The 18,729-nt window shown below is 41.6% G+C and overlaps 1 protein-coding gene and 1 pseudogene across 2 annotated transcripts in view; both read right to left on the reverse strand.

Moving 5' to 3' along the window:
- Positions 1-17,297, reverse strand: part of STEAP3 (STEAP3 metalloreductase) — a 71,545-nt gene extending 54,248 nt beyond the window's left edge. The window contains exon 1 of one of the 2 annotated variants that reach the window (XM_069067769.1): positions 16,107-17,297. The gene's annotated coding sequence lies outside the window, so the exon portion shown is untranslated. The remainder of the gene's footprint in view (positions 1-16,106) is intronic. The other variant, XM_069067768.1, reaches the window with a different exon arrangement.
- Positions 6,053-8,113, reverse strand: LOC138146032 (large ribosomal subunit protein eL33 pseudogene; annotated as a pseudogene).
- Positions 17,298-18,729: the final 1,432 nt, after the last annotated feature.

The following is an 18,729-nucleotide window of genomic DNA, read 5'->3' on the forward strand; positions in this document are numbered from 1 at the left end:
GAAGGAAGGAAGGAAGGAAGGAAGGAAGGAAGGAAGGAAGGAAGGAAAGAAGGAAGGAAAGAAGGAATCCTTAGAACATCCCTTTGGATTTACCAGGTAGTGAATATCAACATAGCCTTTTAACCTGAAAGGCAAATGGGAAAGTAAAGGAAGAGGGGCTCAAATCATCCAAATAGCTAACTTGGGAGGAAAATGGCCATAGAAGATGACAAATTCCAGGTTTTGAAGAGAACAAAACAGACAAACTATGGTTGCAGTGCTGCCATGAGGCAGGGGTATGGATGGGATATGCTCATACTAAAGCCACCATAGATAGCTGTGGATAGATTTGGAGAGGTGGTAACAGCAAAGAGAAGCAAACCTAGATCTCCTGATTCCTATGGACAATCCACCCCTACTCCAGGTCCGTGGAATAGTGGATAGAGTTGGGCCTGACATTACTGGCTATGTGACCATGAAGAAGGCATGCGACTTTTTACATTCTTAGTTTTCTCATCTGTAAATGATATTACATGTGGTACCTACTTTCACAGGGTAGGGTCAGATAAGATAATGGGTACAGAGTGATTTGGAAACTTTAAAATCAATATAGTGTCCCAAAAGTCTTAGTGCAAGTTGGTCTAAGGCTTTGTATACACCCTGTATAAATGCTAGCTATCCCTGGAAGGCTAGTGTCCTAATCTTATCCCTATATCCCTAATATCTATGTTAGTCTCATCCCTAATATCCTTAGATAGTGATGTTTTCCCCATGCTATGAGAAGAAAGCCTTGCTTGTCATAAGTGGGGAACGTTTGTGCCACACTCTTCCTGATACTTGGAGTTATGTTGATCTGTGCCATAAACACATCCCATTCCCAAAGGCTAGAGACTGGCTTTTATTTGTAAGCACATCTGGTAAATAGGGGACCTAGGGAACCTAATAATAATAATAAATAATAATTCACCTACTGAATGAAAGCCGCTTGAGGTTAGGGGCTGTTTCATTTTTGTCTTTGTATTCCAATGCCCTAGAATGAGTGCCTGAAACAGAGAAGGTGCTTAATAAATGTTTACTGAATTTGTTGAATTGAATACAGAGCTTCCAGGCCACCTCATATAATAACTCTGTGAGGTAAATAGTGCAAGTATCATAATCCCCACTTTACAGACCAGAAAAAAGTCACTTTCCCAGGGCCACACAAACCCCAAACGTCAGAACCAGGATTTAAGCTGTGGTCTTTTGCCTTCTTTCTATTATGGCACTTTTGAACACTTAAGAACATATGAGAAAAGGAGCTAGCCTTGGTGACCCCAGCTTTGAAAGATAACTGGCAAAGTACTCAAACCCTCCTCCCCATCTCCCAACTCTGTATACCCTAGAATAAGTTTCACAGTTTTGGGACATTTTTTACAAAATGTCCATAACATCTGTACATATTGAACATGAATATTTTAACATATGAACATGAAATGTTCATAACCCATCTGTTCCATAACACTGGCTTGAAGTCAGCAGGGGCTTGGTTGCTGTTTTTTTTTTTTATTCTGGAAAACTTTATTTTTATCGTAGGTGGAATGGGGACACAGCAAGTTAGATGATTCCAATTTTGTTGGCAACATCTAAAGCATCATAGTCTGGAGCAAGACGGACATAGGCCTTCTTCTCTCCATCGGGCCGGATCAGTGTGTTGACCTTGGCCACGTCGATGTCATACAGCTTCTTTACGGCCTGCTTGATCTGATGCTTGTTGGCCTTGACGTCCACAATGAAGACCAGAGTGTTGTTGTCCTCAATCTTCTTCATAGCAGACTCAGTGGTCAAGGGAAACTTAATGATGGCATAGTGATCGAGCTTGTTTCTGCGAGGGGCACTCTTCCGAGGGTATTTGGGCTGCCTTCGAAGTCTCAGTGTCTTGGGTCGCCGGAAGGTGGGGGATGTTCGGATCTTCTTCTTTTTGTGGCTATGTTCACCCTTCAGCACTGCCTTCTTGGCCTTCAAGGCCTTGGACTTGGCTTCTGTCTTGGGGGGGACAACAGCTTCCTTCTTCGCCTTCGGCGCCATGTTGGGGGAAAGCGGTTGCTGTTTTTCTACAATTTAAGGACTCACCTATTCCTCATTAGCAAAAGACCAAAGAGGAAGGCAGCTGGAATCAGCCAGGGGAGTTTGTTTTTTGCTTTTTGAAGGGGTAGAAGGCAGGGCAATTGGGGTTAAGTGACTTGTCCAAGGTCACACAGGTAGTTTTTTGTTTTAAGTGTCTGAGGCCGGTTTTGAACTTAGGTCCTCCTGACTCCAATGCCAGTGCTCTATTCACTTCGCCACCTACCTGCCCCAAGCCAGGGTATCAGTGCTAATTGGTGTGTGTGTGTCTGTGTATAGGGGGGTGACTGACTGCCATCAATTTTGGATGACAAATTAATAAGTAAGAATTAGGTGTTTGGTTACTATAAAATGGGCTGTTTTGTTTCTATAGACACAAGTATCCTCTTCCCTTTGGAAGGTCTTTGTAGAGAGTTGGCCAAATTTAAGAAAAAGCTTTTGTGTATGTATTATTACTATATTATGATGCAATTATATAATTACATTAATATATAATATAATTAAAAATAATATGTTGATGTGTGCTTAGCTCACATGTATACACAGATCACAGATGCAGAACTCAAAGGAATCTCAAGAGGTCTCCAACCATCTCTCATGTTGCAGATGAGGAAACTGGGGCCAAAGGAGATTCACAAAAATTTATACATAACAGGAAGTATCAGAAGTAGAATTTTAATCAAGGGCTTTTGATTGCTGATGTGTTATTGTTTAGGTGTTTTCAGTTGTGTCTAACTCTTCGTTTTTGGGTTTTCTTGGCAAAGAAGCTGGTGTGGTTTGCCATTTCCTTCTTCCACTTTACAGATAAAGAAACTGAGGCAAACAGGTTAAGTGACTTACCCAGGGTCTCACATGCAGTATGTATCTGAGGCCAGGTTTGAATTCAGGAAAATGAGACTTCCTGACGCCAGGCCTGACACTATCCACTGCACCTCCAGACTTATAAGATGGGACCCCAAGAATATCAGCTTCTTGAGGTCAAAGAGTGTTTTGGTTTTTCTTTGTAGCTCCCAAGTCTAGGGACTTAATTCAATTTGACAAACATTTATTAATTCCCTATCCTATACTGAGTACTGTACTAGGTAATGGGGCCACAAATACAAAAACCACACACTCAACAATTCCTATTGAATTAATCAATTAATAAGAAGCTTGTAACTAGAAAATACAGGACTGAATATAATGATCCTAGGACCACAGGATTTAGAGTAGGAAGAAACTATCTTCATTTAATTCAACCTGTCTTATTTTACAAATGAGGAAACTAAGGCAGAAGAGACATGCCTTAAAAAATAACAGGCAGATTGAGCCCAGGCTTTTTGAATGAGGTCTATATAAATCTCCTTGGAAATCCAGTGCTCTGTTCACTGCATCTGAAAGTCAGTGAATATCCACATCCCTTTCCCCCCCAAATCATTTCATCTACAGGCCAAACAACCCCAGGTTTTTTTTTTTTCAAATAATCATTGTATGTTATGTCCTCTTCATGACTTCCTTTAGCCCTCTTACTATCCTGGTCATCTTTCTGTTTCTTATTTAGTTTGGAAATGATCTTTCTAAAATGTGGTACCTTCAACAACCGCCTTAGTTGTCCCTGAATATTTTAGGATTTTAAGGGATTAGTATGTAGCCCCAGAGAGCAAGAAAAGAATTTAAGATAAGAATGCCCTAAGGGAATTGGGGTGTCTGGGATTACTGAATGTGCTTGGTCAATATTATTTTATATGCTAAACTACCCGTGTTTCCCCGATAATAAGACACTGTCTTATAAATTTTTTTGGACAGAAAAACACCAGAGGGCTTATTTTCAGGGGAGGGCTTATTTTAATGAACATTGACAGCAATTTTAATAAACAGGTAAATGTGAACAAAAAAATGTACCTTTATTCAATAAGCAAATCACTGGGGAAGAACAGGATGACGTGCTCACTGCTGCAGCCCTGATTGCAGCTCGGAGCGCGGCGTGCTTTTCACGGGGGGGGGGGGGGAGAGGGACGGTGCATACAGAGGGTACCATAATGTAGCGTGTAGCGCAGGGGATCACCTTCACTACAGTAGCAATCTCAATAGGGCTTATTTTCGGGGGAGGGCTTATTTTAGAGGAATCTTACACAGTAAGTGGAGGGCTTATTTTCGGGATAGGTCTTATTATCGGGGAAACACGGTAGTGACCAGAAGCACATATTTAGGGCAGTGGGAAAGCAGTGAGAGTCTTGGAGAGAAGGTGGAAATCTAGCTAGGCCCTGAAATCTAAATGGGTTTTGGCTAGGCAAGGAAAGGAAGGGAGAGCATTCTAGACATCTGGAAGGTAGGAAGAAAAAGGTGACCCCTGGAGATCGTGCCAGTGTGTTCAATGAGACAAGATTCAAAGAGTTGGATTGGAAAATAGGTATTGGGGATTAGTGAGAGGGAAACCTGTGGTCAGATTAGGAGGGCCAACTAGAGGGGTTGAGATTTTATATGGCAGATATAAAACTTCCAGTCCAATTTTTTAAGTCTATTCTATTCTTCGCCCCCCCCCAAACCCCAGTTCTAGAATTCCCACAATCCCTCAGTGTGAAGGAAAAAAAAAATAGCTTTTCCTGCCCCAATACACAATGAGCCTTGACCTTAGCTTTTAATAACCACTTAGGCCGGCAGCTGTCTCACTTTAAATAAAGAATTTCATTCCTTGTTCAGATACTAGAAAGCAATTTCACTAAGTGCTTAACTTAATCAGCTTCCCTCTATAGCCACTGACTAGACCAATGGGGCTCCATTTTCTTCCCACCATCTATGTGTACTGGGAAGTCATTGTTTGTTTTGGAGAGTAGGATGGGGTGGGGCTGGGTCCCCTGGGTTCAGGGTCAGAAGAGCCAGGTTCTGGTCCCCAGTTGGGCCACTGCAGTGATCTACTGTATGTGCTGCAGTTTCCTTGTTTATAAATCGAGGATAACAATACTTGGGTCTATTAACCCCAAAGGATTCCTTCAAGAAAAGCCTTTGGTACCTATGACAAATTCATGTAAGGTAGCAGTCTTATTTTTAGAAATCTTGTCCCCTAGTAGCCTCCCCTCTGGTCAGATACAAGGAGACATGTTAATATGCCAGCTGTCCCTTACCTGGTTCCAATGCCCCTCCACCCCAAGGTTTATTTGTACCTTCTCAGGACAGCACAGGGAGGGTCTGTTAGTTAATACATAGAAAAGCATAGCCTCCACTACCCCTATGAACTAAATCAGCCCAACCCTCCCTCCCTCTCTTCCTCTTCCTCTCCCACATCCCCACCACAAGGGCCTCTCAGATGCCTGAAAAATCATGCCAGCCTGCCCAAATTCTTTTATTCACTCTTCTTGGCCAGGAAATTAAACACACAGCGGTAGAGTCATACAGTACCAAAATAGTATGCAGTTCCCAGACTGAGGAGTGGCATGGGAATTTAATCTGCATTATGGGGAAAACACAATTTAGGGGGAACTAAAGAGATGGATTCTAATCCTGACTGTCACTGATTTGCTAAAGCATTAGGAAAATTGCATCCTCTTTCTCCGCTTCCTTTGCAAAATGAAAGGAGCTCTCATTTGCACTTTCACTTTCTCTCTCTCTCTTTAAGATCCCTTTGACAGTATGGTGAAATTTATGAATGGATTCTTTCTGAGAATGTTGGGTTTTTTCTAAAATTCATAATTGAAGGAAATGTTAAATTTCAGTTAGAGATTAGTGAAAATCAAGATGTAGTTTGCCCCCACCCAAGATGAGAGATCCCCTGAAGTCTGTCCTCAGACTTCCTAGAACTCTGCAGTTATCAGATTTAAGAACCCTCAATCTAGAGATGAGGTGAATTCTAGGGTTCTACCCATTCAGATATTGTCTGAATCTATGAATTTAGTACAGAGGCTTCAAAAAGAACCCTGAGGACTTCCTATCAAATCCCTATAAGATCCTCTCGGTCAGTGCCCAGAAGGCGATTATCATCATCACCATTTTCATAGGCTTTATTTATTTTTTTACATTTCAAAAAATGTGTAATTTCATTTAATCAGTTTTCATTCTAGATCCTTGAGGGATAGAGCATCACTCGGATCCTGTGTCCAATGGCCTTGGCGGGAAGATTGCTCCTGAACTTGGCTGGAACCATTCCACTGTTACCATGGGCCCGAGTAACTTTCCCCCAGATGACTCTTGTTCTGTTTGGTTTCCCACCAGGAGTTACTGTGTTGTTTTTGGCTTTGTATACATAAGCACATCTCTTTCCCAAATAGAATTCAGTTTCATCATGCGCACAGACGACTTCAATTTTCAGAAGAGCCGTATGTTCCCTCTGGTTTCGTAGGCCTCTCTTATAGCCAGCAAAAATGGCCTTGGACCACAGTCTGCCAGACATTTTGCTGTTCTAGAAGCCCTGTTTCCAGCAGGCCTCCACAGCTCCAAGATGGAGGTAAAAGCAGTTTTATTTAATTTTTGTAAAGCTTTACATACATCCTCTTTTACAAGGACCCTTTGAGGTATGTTTTTCAGGGTACTTCATTTTACAAAGGAGGAAAAAGATTCAAAGAGATTAAATGACTTGGGGCTCTATGGATTTGGCAGTCTCAGTTCATAAGAGAAGTGAAAGTCGGTCTCTACTAAGAGACATTCACTGTACCACACATAGCAGCTGAATTCCCATCCTGTTCTTCCTGACTCTAAATCCACTAAGCTTGGCTGCCTCCCATATACTGGGGACAGCCAGATGGTAAGCTGTTCTGGAGTCAGGAAGATGTGTTCAAATCCAACTTCAGGACACTTACTTGCTATGTGACCCTGGGCAAGTCACTTAGCCCTGTTTGCCTCAGTTTCTCATCTATGAAATGAACTGGAGAAAGAAATGGCAAACCACTCCAGTATCTCTGCTAAGAAAACCCCAAATGGGATCATGAAAGAGTTGGACACAACTGAACAATAATTCCCATATGTTGCTCAAGACTAGGCCCTTAGATTTCAAAGACACTTTTACTTTCTAATTGCCTGAAAACTTACCTATGATCTCACAGGTTTCAGATAAATAAGGAGGTGAACTCTCTGATAAGAAATAGAACAGGGTAAGTGTTCATTCCTCAGGCCAGCAGACAGAGGCAGGCCCAGAAGGGGCCTGATCAACTTGGAGGGCAATTCTTCCCACCAACCACAAGGGCCACTACCAGGACTATCACCAAAGGGCTGGGCCTAGAAAGAACCAGGTAAGAAACAAATATAGGGGCCCCTGTCCTGGACAGCAAACACTCCTGGGGCTACCACTTCACAGCCCAGAAATTAAAAAAAAAAAAAGCCCTTTCAGGACCTCCAAAGACCAGGATGACAGAGTGAACCTCACTTCCTCCAAATCCAGCCTCTGACCCTGAAAACATGGTAACTCTTGCCCCAGGGCAAAATCCTCTACAATCAAGGTTTGGGATCCCTAGAGGAAGGGTGTGGCTAGGACCCAGCCACAAAATGGGGAGAAAGCAGACTACAAAGACAAAGACTCTGGAGTCCTACTATCCTCAGAGGGAGGAACCAAACTCAGAGGGAGACAAGGTGGACTCCACACCCACATCTGAAACATCTATAGGGAATGGGTCCCAAGCACAGAAGGCTCTCCTAGATGAGATCAAAAGAAACTTTGAAAACCAAATGAGAGAGATAGAAGACAAAACGAATAATCCTCTCAAAACCAAAATAACAGAATTAGAAAAACATTATAATGAGAAAAACATCTCTCTAAAAAGAAAAGTGTATGATATGGAAAAGGAGCTCCAAAAATTAACCAAGGAAAATGATTTGCTAAAAACTAGAATCAACCAAATGGAAACAACTCTATGAGGAACCAAGAATTAGTCAAACAAAACAAGAATGAAAAATTAGAAAAAGAGGTAAAATACCTCAAAGAAAAAATAACTGGGGCGGCCAGGTAGCACAGCGAGTAAGACCACTGGCTCCAGTGTCGGGATGACCTGGATCAAATCTGGGCTCAGATACTCAGCACCACACCCAGAAATAACTGGCTGTGTAACCTTGAGCAAATTACTTAACCCCAATTGCTTTAAAAAAAAAAAAAACTGACCTGGAAAACAGATCCAGGAGAGATAATCTGAGAATCATAGGCCTCCCAGAAAATCATGAAGAAAAAATGAGCCTGGACAACATTCTCCAAGAGCTTGTTAAGGAAAACTGCCCTGAGATACCTTGAGGGTAAAACAGAAATTGAGAGAATCCACCAGACACCTGCTGAAAGAGATCCCAAACTGAAAAGTCCTCAAAATGTTGTGGCCAAACTCCAGAACTACCAGATAAAAGAGAAAATACAAGTGGCCAGAAAGAAACAATTCAAATATCGAGGGTCCACAGTGAGGACTGCACAGGATTTGGCAGCCTCTACACTGAAAGATCTGAGGCAGTGGAATACAATTTTCTGGAAGGCAAAAGAGCCAGGGTTACAACCAAAGATCACATACCCAGCTAGATTGAGCATATTCTTCCAGGCAAAGAGATGGTCATTCAACAATATAACAGAGTTCCAGAACTTCTTGATAAAAAAGCCAGAACTCAATGGAAAATTCAACCTCCAATTACGAGATGCAACAGTGACTTAGAAAGGTAAACAAGGAAAACACACACACACCTTGCTATTTGATAAGAGCAAACTGGTTATAGACAAGTAGAGGGTATGACTATAAAATACACAAAATGATGATTTAAAGGGCTACAAAGGGACTGCAATGGAAGAAAGAGAATGAATGAAGTGGAAAAGGGTAAATTATGCCACAAAAAGAGGCATAAAAACTGTATAGCAGAGGAAAAGAAGGGAGGGAGATGGGAATCATATGAGCTTTTCCCTCATTGGTTCTGGTACAAGGAGGGAATAACAACCAGTTAAGCATAGGACTCTATGGAGAAGAAATGCAAAAAGTATCATTTTAGAGGGAAAGAAGCTTCGCATGAGGTCTGTTCCAGTCACTCTTGGTGCGAAGAAGAAATAACATACTTTATTAAGTATAAAAATATCCTACAGGCAGTAGGAGGGGGAAAGGGCTAAGAAAGGGGGGTGGGGGTGGTTTGTAGGGAGGGAAGAAGGAGAAAGGGGAGGAAAAGGGAGGGGGGCTGATAAGGGAATACTGAGAGAGGAGGTGGTCAAAGGAAAACTATTAAGGGGGAAATAAGAACATTAACAGGGGTGGGAATAGGATGGAGGGAAAGAAACAGATAACAATCATAACTGTAAATGTGAATGGAATGAACTCTCCCATAAAACGGAGACGGATAGCAGAATGGATTAGAAATCATAATCCTACAATATGCTGTTTACAAGAAACACATCTGAAACAGAGGGATACACACGGGGTAAAGGTAAAAGGCTGGAGTAAAATATGTCATACCTCAGCTAAAGTAAAAAAAAGCAGGGGTAGCAATCCTTTTCTCAGATAATGCATCGTTCTCAGATCATGATGCAATAAAAATTATATGCAATAAAGGGCCAGGGAAAGACAGACTAAAAACTAATTGGAAAATAAACAATTTAATCCTAAAGAATGAGTGGGTCAAACAAGAAATTATAGAAACAATCAGTAATTTCATTCAAGAGAATGATAATAATGAGACAACATACCAAAATTTGTGGGATACATTAAAGGCAGTTCTTAGGGGAAGTTTTATATCCCTGAGTGCATATATGATTAAATTAGAGAAAAGGGAGGTCAACGAATTGGGCATGCAATTGAAAAACCTAGAAAAAGAACAAATTCAAAATCCCCAATTAAATACTAAATTAGAAATATTGAAAACCAAAGGAGAGATTAATAAAATTGAAATTAAGAGAACTATTGAATTAATAAAACCAAGAACTGATTTTATGAAAAAAACCAACAAATTTGATAGACCCTTAGTCAATATGATAAATAAAAAAGAAGAAAACCAAATTATGAGTATCAAAAATGAAAAGGGTCAATCTACCTCCAATGAAGAGGAAATCAAAACAATAATTAGGAATTATTTTTCCCAATTGTATGCACACAAATTTGACAATCTTAGGGAATTGGATGAATATTCACAAACATACAAGTTGCCCAGATTAACTGAAGAGGAAGTAAATTACTTAAATAATCCCATCTCAGAAAAAGAAATTGAACTCAACTCCCTAGGAAAAAATCTCCAGGGCCAGATGGATTTACTAGTGAATTCTATCAAACATTTAAAGAACAATTGATTCCAATACTCTACAAACTATTTGGGGAAATTAGTGAAGAAGGAGTCCTACAAAATTCTTTTTATGACACAAATATGGTACTGATACCTAAATCAGGAAGAGATAAAACAGAGAAAGAAAATTATAGACCAATCTCCCTCATGAATATAGATGCAAAAATTCTAAATAAAATACTAGCAAAAAGACTACAGCAACTTATCTCAAGAATAATACACTTTGATCAGATAGCATTTATTCCAGGAATGCAAAGATGGTTTAATATTAGGAAAAGCATCAGTATAACTGATCATATCAACAATAAAACTATCAGAAACCACATGATCATCTCAACAGATGCAGAAAAGGCTTTTGACAAAATACAACATCCATTCCTATTAAAAACATTAGAAAGTATAGGACTAAATGGAGCCTTCCTTAAAATAGGTAGCATCTATTTAAAGTCATCAGCAAGTATTATATGTAATGGGGAGAAGCTAGAAGCATTTCCCATAAGATCAGGGGTGAAACAAGGGTGTCCACTATCACCCCTCTTATTCAATCTGGTACTAGAAATGTTAGCAGTAGCAATTAGAGAAGAAAAAGAAATCAAAGGAATCAAATTAGGCAAAGAAGAGACCAAGCTATCACTCTTTGCAGATGATATGAGGATATACTTAGAGAATCCTAGAAAATCAAGTAAAAAACTACTTGAGACAATAAATTTGGCAAAGTTGCAGGATATAAAATAAACCCACATAAATCCTCGGCATTCCTATATATAAAATATTTGGGAATCTACCTGCCAAAACAAACCGAGGACCTATATGACCACAACTACAAAACACTTCACACAAATAAAGTCAGATCTAACCAATTGGAAAAATATCAGTTGCTCGTGGCTGGGTCGAGCTAATATAATAAAAATGACAATTTTACCTAAATTAAATTATATATTTAGTGCCATACTAATTAATTTACCAAAAAACTACTTTATAGAGCTAGAAAAAATAGTAACAAAATTCATTTGGAAGAATAAACGGTCCAGAATATCAAGGGAATTAATGAAAAGAAATGCTAGGGAAGGTGGACTAGCTATAACAGACTTCAATCTGTATTATAAAGCAGCAGTCATCAAAACTACTTGGTACTGGCTGAGGAATAGAGGAGTGGATCAATGGAATAGATTAGGCACACAAGATTCAGAAGTCAAGGACTATAGTAATCTATTGTTTGATAAACGCCCACACCCTGGTTTTTGAGAATAAGAACTCACTATTTGACAAAAAATGCTGGAAAAACTGAAATACAGTATGGCAGAAACTGGGCATAGACAATTATCTAACACCATATACCAAAATCAAGTCTAAATGGGTGCATGATCTAGGTATAAAGGTTGATACTGTAAGCAGTCTCCTAAAACAAGGAATAGTTTACCTATCAGACTTGTGGAGAGGGAAAGACTTTATGACTAAACAAGAATTAGAGAACATTATAAAATGTAAAATGGATAATTTTGACTACATAAAATTGAAAAGCTTCTGTACAAACAAAGCCAATGTAACCAAGATTAAGAGGGAGGTGGGAAATTGGGAAAGAATCTTTACAACCTATGTCTCTGACAAAGGACTCATTTCTAAAATATACAGAGAATTGAGTCAAATTTATAATACAAGTCATTCCCCAATTGATAAATGGTCAAAGGATATGAACAGGCAGTTTTCAGAGAAAGAAATTAAAGATATCTATAAGCACATGAAGAAATGCTCTAATTCACTATTGATTAGAGAAATGCAAATCAAAACAACTCTGAGGTACCACATCTCACCAGTCAGATTGGCTAAGATGACAAAATAGGAAAATAAATGCTGGAGAGGATGTGGGCAAATTGGAACACTAATGCATTGCTGGTGGAGTTGTGAACTGATCCAGCCTTTCTGGAGAGCAATCTGGAATTATGCCCAAAGGGCTATAAATACTTTCACTTTTGATCCAGCAATACCACTCCTAGGGTTATATCCCAAAGAGATCATAGAAGTGGGAGAAAGACCCACATGTACAAAAATGTTTATAGCAGCTCTTTTTGTGGTGGCAAAGAATTGGAAATTAAGGGGGTGCCCATCAATTGGGGAATGGCTGAATAAGTTGTGGTATATTCATGTTATGGAATACTATTGTGCTATAAGAAACGAGGAGCAGATGGACTTCATATTTATCTGGAGAGGCTTATACAAACTGATTCTGAGTGAGAAGAGTAGAACCAAGAGAAATTTGTACACAATTATAGACACAACGTATGTGTGATGACCAACTTTGAAAGACTTGACTCCTCTCAGCAATGCAGTGATATAAGTCAATCCCAAAAGACTCATGATGGAGAGAAATATGTGCATCCAGAGAAAGAACTAGAAAGAACTGAGTTTATATCCAGGTGGAAGCAAAATACCTGATCTTTTTCCTTCTCTTATTTGGTTTTATGTCCTCTTTACCATTTTTCATTCCAGCTGATACAACCCATCTTTATAACCTGACTAATGCATAATGTGAAAGTATTTATAGATCCTATACTTGACTATATGCCGCCATGGGGGGGAGGGAGGGGAAGGAGGGGGACAAAATATGAAACTCAAGGAATTGTGGAATTGAATCCTGTAAACTAAAAGGAAACAAACAAATTAATTAAAAAAAATTAAATTAAATTAAGAAAAAGAAATAGAACAGGTGCCCCAAAGTAGAAGTAGAAGAGGAAACCTGCTTTGTACTTTCCCAGGTTGGGAAGGAGCGTGGCAGTGACCCTGGCCATGGTACACTCTGCCCAGCCTGGTCTCCTTAGAACAGGCTCAGGCTACTGGAAGGAAGTTGTTCTGCCTTTTACTGAACAGGTCCCAGGGACCCAAATTCTATGTTGAACTGTATATCAAATCTGCTGTTGGAGTCCTATCAGCTTCAGTTCTGAGCCAGAGTTAACCGTCCCCTCCATTTCCCAGCTTGGGGATTTCTGCCACAGGCTGCTCCCATGGTCCAGAAGCTTCAGGATGCCCCTCCCCAATAGGAGTGTTGGGTTCCTCTTTGCAACTGGCATGGTCTGGCCAGGTGTCAGGAAAGGCAGTTCATTCCACAGTCAACATTACAAAAGTCTTGTTAATACCCAGAATGGATTATCTTATGCACACTTCAGTAGGAAGTCCTATCCCTTCCCTAAGAGATTTCTGGGCCAAGGGATACCCAAGCTTTTGGGAACCTTTTATTTAAAACTGATTTTTTTTTAATTTGTGGAATAAAACAATCATTTCCATAACATAGCATAATTAAAAAAAAAGATTATTGCACATGGAATTGCAAATCTACTATGCACAATATGCTATTCCTTTCAAATATACAACAAAATTACCATGTAAAATTTTTTCTTTCCCCAAGAGATAGTTACCATTAGATACAAACATACACACACAGAGGTGTAAAATTATTCTATACATCCTATTTCTGGATGCAGATAGTGTCTTTCTTCATATGTCCTTTATAGTTAATATGGATATATATAATAGTCAAAATAATTTATTTGGGATCTAAGAGGAGTTAGAGGTCCAACCCAAAGAGACCCACCCCCTTCATTAGGCCTTCTCTGGCCATTAGTACCTATAATGAACTCTTCCTCTTGTGAACTCTTAAAAATTTACTATCTGTACCACACTATAGAAAAAGAAACCAAGGCTGATAATCCACACATTATGGACCACATATTGACTTAGTTTTAAAATGTAATATGATCTAGGTTTCATTGTATTTTTTTTTTGTTAAACATTTCTGAATTACATTTTAATCTGGTCAGGGCAGCACCTGGGAATGTTGTGGACTGACACCTCTGCTATACAATATACTATATTTATCTACCTATTTTATCTACTTAAATTTTACTGACTTCCAGAGGCATCTTTTACTTACAGAATTCTATTTTTTGATGAGCTGGTGGATTTCAGAAAAACCTGGAAAGACTTATATGAACTGAGGCTGAGTGAAGTGAGCAGAACCAGGAAAATATTGTACATAGTAACAGCAACATTGTGCGATGACCAACTTTGATAGATTTAGCTCTTTTCAACAAAGCAATGATCTAAGACAATTTCAAGGGACTAATGATGGAAAATGCTATCCACATCCAAGAAAAAGAACTATGGATCCTGAATGTGGATGGAATCATATGATTTCCTTTCTTTTTTTCTCTTTCTTATAGTTTTTCCTTTTTGTTCTGATTCTTCGTTCACAACATGACTAACTATACATGTACATGTACAGCCTACATCAGATTGCTTGCCCTCTTGAGGAGGGAATAAGGGGAAGGAGTAAAAAAATTTTAGAACAAAATCTTATAAAAGTGTTATGTTCTAAACTATCTTTACATGTAATTGGTAAAAATACTATTAAGTGGGGGGAAAAACACCAAACCAAACTATTTTTTTCCATCTAAATTGTAAGCTCCTTGATTAGAGAATATATTTCTATTCTTGATGTCACCATCCTTCTACAGACATTTGTTACCCTATTGCAAAATCTGCCTAATAGATCTTCCTACTTTTCCTTTCTCGAAAATTTTTCTCACGTGAGGATGAGAAAGTCTTCCTTCTCTGGAGGCTTCTAGTTGACTCCTAAAGTTCAAAGTCCTTTGCCTGGCATTCAAAGTCCTCCCCAACCTGGCCCCAACCTACCCATCCAGCCTTATCAATTGCCACTGCTCCTCCTTCTGCTCCTGTATGACAGGCTTGGTAATGAATTTCCTCCCAAGTGCTCTGTCCCTCCGACGACCTCCTCCAGAATCTGACACCTGCATCACTCACCTGACATTTAGCTTGCATACACTGGCATTATTTTCGGTCTTACTTGTGTATGCTCTCCTCAACTGTAAACTCCCTGGGGGGAGAGGGGGCATTCTGGACTCTATAAATACGTACTGAAAATCGTTTCTTAATGAGTTGGTGTGCCCAGGATCACAACAAATGTCTCTGGTTTTCCCAAGGAGGGTGGAAGGTCTCCATACTTTTTCGGGCATGAGTGTTTTCCTTATGCTGCCAGGAAAAGCCTGCATTTCCTCGTTGGCTCTCACCCCACAGGCCCTCAAAAACACCTCTCCTCTCTTCAAAGCCCCAAACTCCACTGGGAAGCCAAAGTCAACAACTGCCCCCTTTGGGTACCTTCCTCCCAAACTTCAGGGAAAGGTGTGGCAAGGAAAGCCCTGTCTGCTGGGTCTGCCACGGGATGAGCCCAGAGTTGTGCTGGAGACAGAGCAGCGATGCCCCCCACCAAGCTTCCTCTAGGAGCCTGCAGCTCCTCGGGGCTGGAAGGCCCCTCCCCCCCAGCACCCAGCCCACCCGGAGCCGCATGCACACCCGAGCCAGGGTGGGCTGAGGCTCCTGGATTGGGGGTGGGAGTGGGGGGGAATTAGGCTCTCGGGCCCGGGGACCCTGACTTCCCTGCCCAGTCCCAGGGTTTTCAGTCGTCTACAGCAGAGGGACATCTAGGAGGCTAGAGGTTCTCTGATACCCTAAGATCAAGGGCCACTTTTCCGAAGGCTTCTCACTACCGGGGAGACCCAAACCCCGCCCCCTACCCCTTACTTTCGGTAGGGCGCACGTGGCTTTAGCAGAGAGGGAAGGCAGAGACAGAGGGAGGGGGCTGGAAGACTGGTACCCAGCCCTCCTCCCCTGTCCCTTTGAACACCTTACACACACACACACACACACACACACCCCCCAAGGCTCCCTTCGGTGTCCGAGCACGGAGGTGATGGTGCGCGGGGCTGTGATGGCGCGGGGCGCTGCGGGCGCGGCGGTCAGAGCACACGCTGGCTGTCACTCACCTCTCCCTGAGGCCAGGCCCCTCCGCGCAGCGGTGGCTGTAAGTCTGCGGCTTGCAGTGCTGCTCCTCCTCCTCTCCCTCCTCCTCACCCGCCCCTGTCTTCCCCGCCCCGCGTGGAGCGTGGGCGGAGAGGAGGGCGGTCGGAGATGAGGCCGCCCAACTCTTATCCCAGAAGGCCTCCTCCAGGCTGGAGGCTCTGGCCAGCCGCCTCCTCGGCCGCCCGGCCTAGTAGCAGGCTGCTCCGCCTAAAAGATTAAAGCCTGCGGTGGGAGCGGGGGGAGGGGAGCCCTTTAATGCTGCCGGGATGAGGTCACCTTTGGCAGAGCAAGAGCCAGAGAGGGGATGTCTACAAGCCCAAGCAGCAGGAACCGGGAGTATGTTAGGGCTCCGCTCCACAATAAAGGGGCAGGATGGGGAAGAGTGGGGGTTCCCCCAGCTTACTGATGGAAATGAGCTAATGGGAAAAGCACGGGCCTTGGAAGCAGTCTGCCCCTAACTCATCTTCTAACCTTGGAAAACTCACTTCCATTTCCCCAGCCTCGGTTCCCCATTTGGAAAATGAAAGGGTTGGGGCGGCTAGGTGGCATAGTGAATAGAGTACCAGCCCTGGATTCAGGAGGACCTGAGTTCAAATCAGCCATCTGCATTGCAGTTTTGTTGAACCTTGCTGTGTTGGGAGGTCTTTGTGTACATACCCAGCAATGAACTATGTGTCCTCTAAGAACCACCCTAAATAAGTCTGGAGAGGCTTGCTGGAGGATTGGTTATCAGATTCGTATTTTTGGTCACAGAAACTCATGAAAGTGTTTTTGAAGTCATGGAAGGACTGTGATCTAAGTCTGTAAAGGAACTCCTGACATGGAAGAAGCCAAGGCTCTTCTGCAGTATTATCACAAGTACAACTACTATCTCTGCCTAGCCATGTGACTCTCAGCATCCTGGGTGAGTCTCTAAAGACTAAGATGAAAAAAAAGTTGCCATCTGTGTTGACATAGGAGGTTTCCATACCAGGATTTCCCAACTTTGACCAATCATAGATCAGGACCTCCCCCCTCTTCTCCCTTAAATGTACTTTTTCTTGGGGGGGAAAGTACCCTAGGTTACTTCCATGGGCCTCCTTTTCTAAGTCAAGAAAGAAAAACCAAAAAACCCACATATGAGATGGGAGGTCAACCTGTGTCAGGGAGATAAGCTAGTTGAGCCAGAAAGGCTTATCTAAACATCTTGGAAGTTGTGTGGCAGAGCAGATTGACCTCTCCTGATCAGTCTGATTTCAGGGAATTTAGGTATATGGGCAGTAGCCAATAATTCATGTTATGTTAAGTCCTTTACACCCCACCCCATAAAGGACAAACGAGAGTTCCCTTCCGGCCTTGTCTTCCATTCCACGGAAGAGAGTTGTCACTTAAAGAGAGGAGAGAAGAAGGTGTGAGACCTTGTAGACTCTTGAAGAGATCTCTCCAATCTCATCTCTAACTTTTGTCCTAATCCACTATTTCAACCATCTTGTTCTCAGAATTAATGAACCTTTGATCACACCATTTTCCACATCTCAAATACTCTACTCCATATTCTCTGATTGTTTCAATCCTATCTATCTTTCAAGGCCTAGTTCAAGTTTCAGCTCCTCCAAGAAATCCTGCCTCTCACAGCCCATAGTCTTCTCATCTTTAATAGCAACCCCTGCCTGCACCACTCAGTAATCACTTGGCCTAATATTGTTTATCCTGTGTTGAACTAGATTGGAAGCCTTTAGAGGGCAGGCAGATGCTGTGTCTGATCCCTCCACAGCTTCTAGCACAGTGCTCCCCACAAAGAATGCTCTGTAAATCCTGGCAGGGGCGTGCATTCATTTGGATGGAGTTTGAGCTAGATCATATCTAAGGGCTTTGCTAACTCAAGATTCTAGGTTCCTGTCATTAAATGTTTGTTGATATTGATGAAAGTTCTTTGACTTTCTCTCCAGGTCTTTAACATGAGTCAGCAAGTCTGCACTATCATTAATAAATGAAGCCTGGGAAATGGATCCTTAGGTTATGTTTTCGGTGTCCTCAGTTCACCATATCCCTCGTTGAGGCCCTATCTTGCAGGGGTGGGGAGGGAAGAGAGTTCAGAGCAAAGGGATGATAAATAGTAAATGGTTAGGAAAAATTAACCCCCTGAAAAAAAAATCAACTAAGGATTGTGGCCTTATGAGTCTGGGGAAGAAAAGACTGAGAAGAGCCTAATGAAAGGTATAGATCAGTTGATGGTAGGGGTCAGAGCTGTGCTAGAGCCAGCTCTAAGCAGGAAAAGCTGAATTTTTTTCATTGTAATCATTTACACCTTGGGAAAAAAACCAAAGCAACAAATCAGGTCTTGATTCATTGTTTCATTGTCTAGATTAGGGATGGGAAGTCTGCAACCCCAAGGCCACATGTGGCCTTCTAGTTTAAATTTTACAGAACAGATCCTTTTATTAAGGGGATTTGTTCTGTGAAGTTTGGATTCAGTTAAAGAGGACCTAGAGGGTCACATGTGACCTTGAGATTGAAGGTTCCCCCCCCCCCCCCCCCATCTAGATTTAAGAAAGCAGAGGTGGCAGCTAGATGGCTTAGTGAAATAGAGCACTGGCCCTGGAGTCA

This window comes from Petaurus breviceps, unplaced genomic scaffold, assembly GCF_028583685.1.
Source record: "Petaurus breviceps papuanus isolate PSGF00001 unplaced genomic scaffold, PetGlider_PUasm1.0 90752, whole genome shotgun sequence".
In the NCBI taxonomy this organism is placed as follows: domain Eukaryota; kingdom Metazoa; phylum Chordata; class Mammalia; order Diprotodontia; family Petauridae; genus Petaurus; species Petaurus breviceps.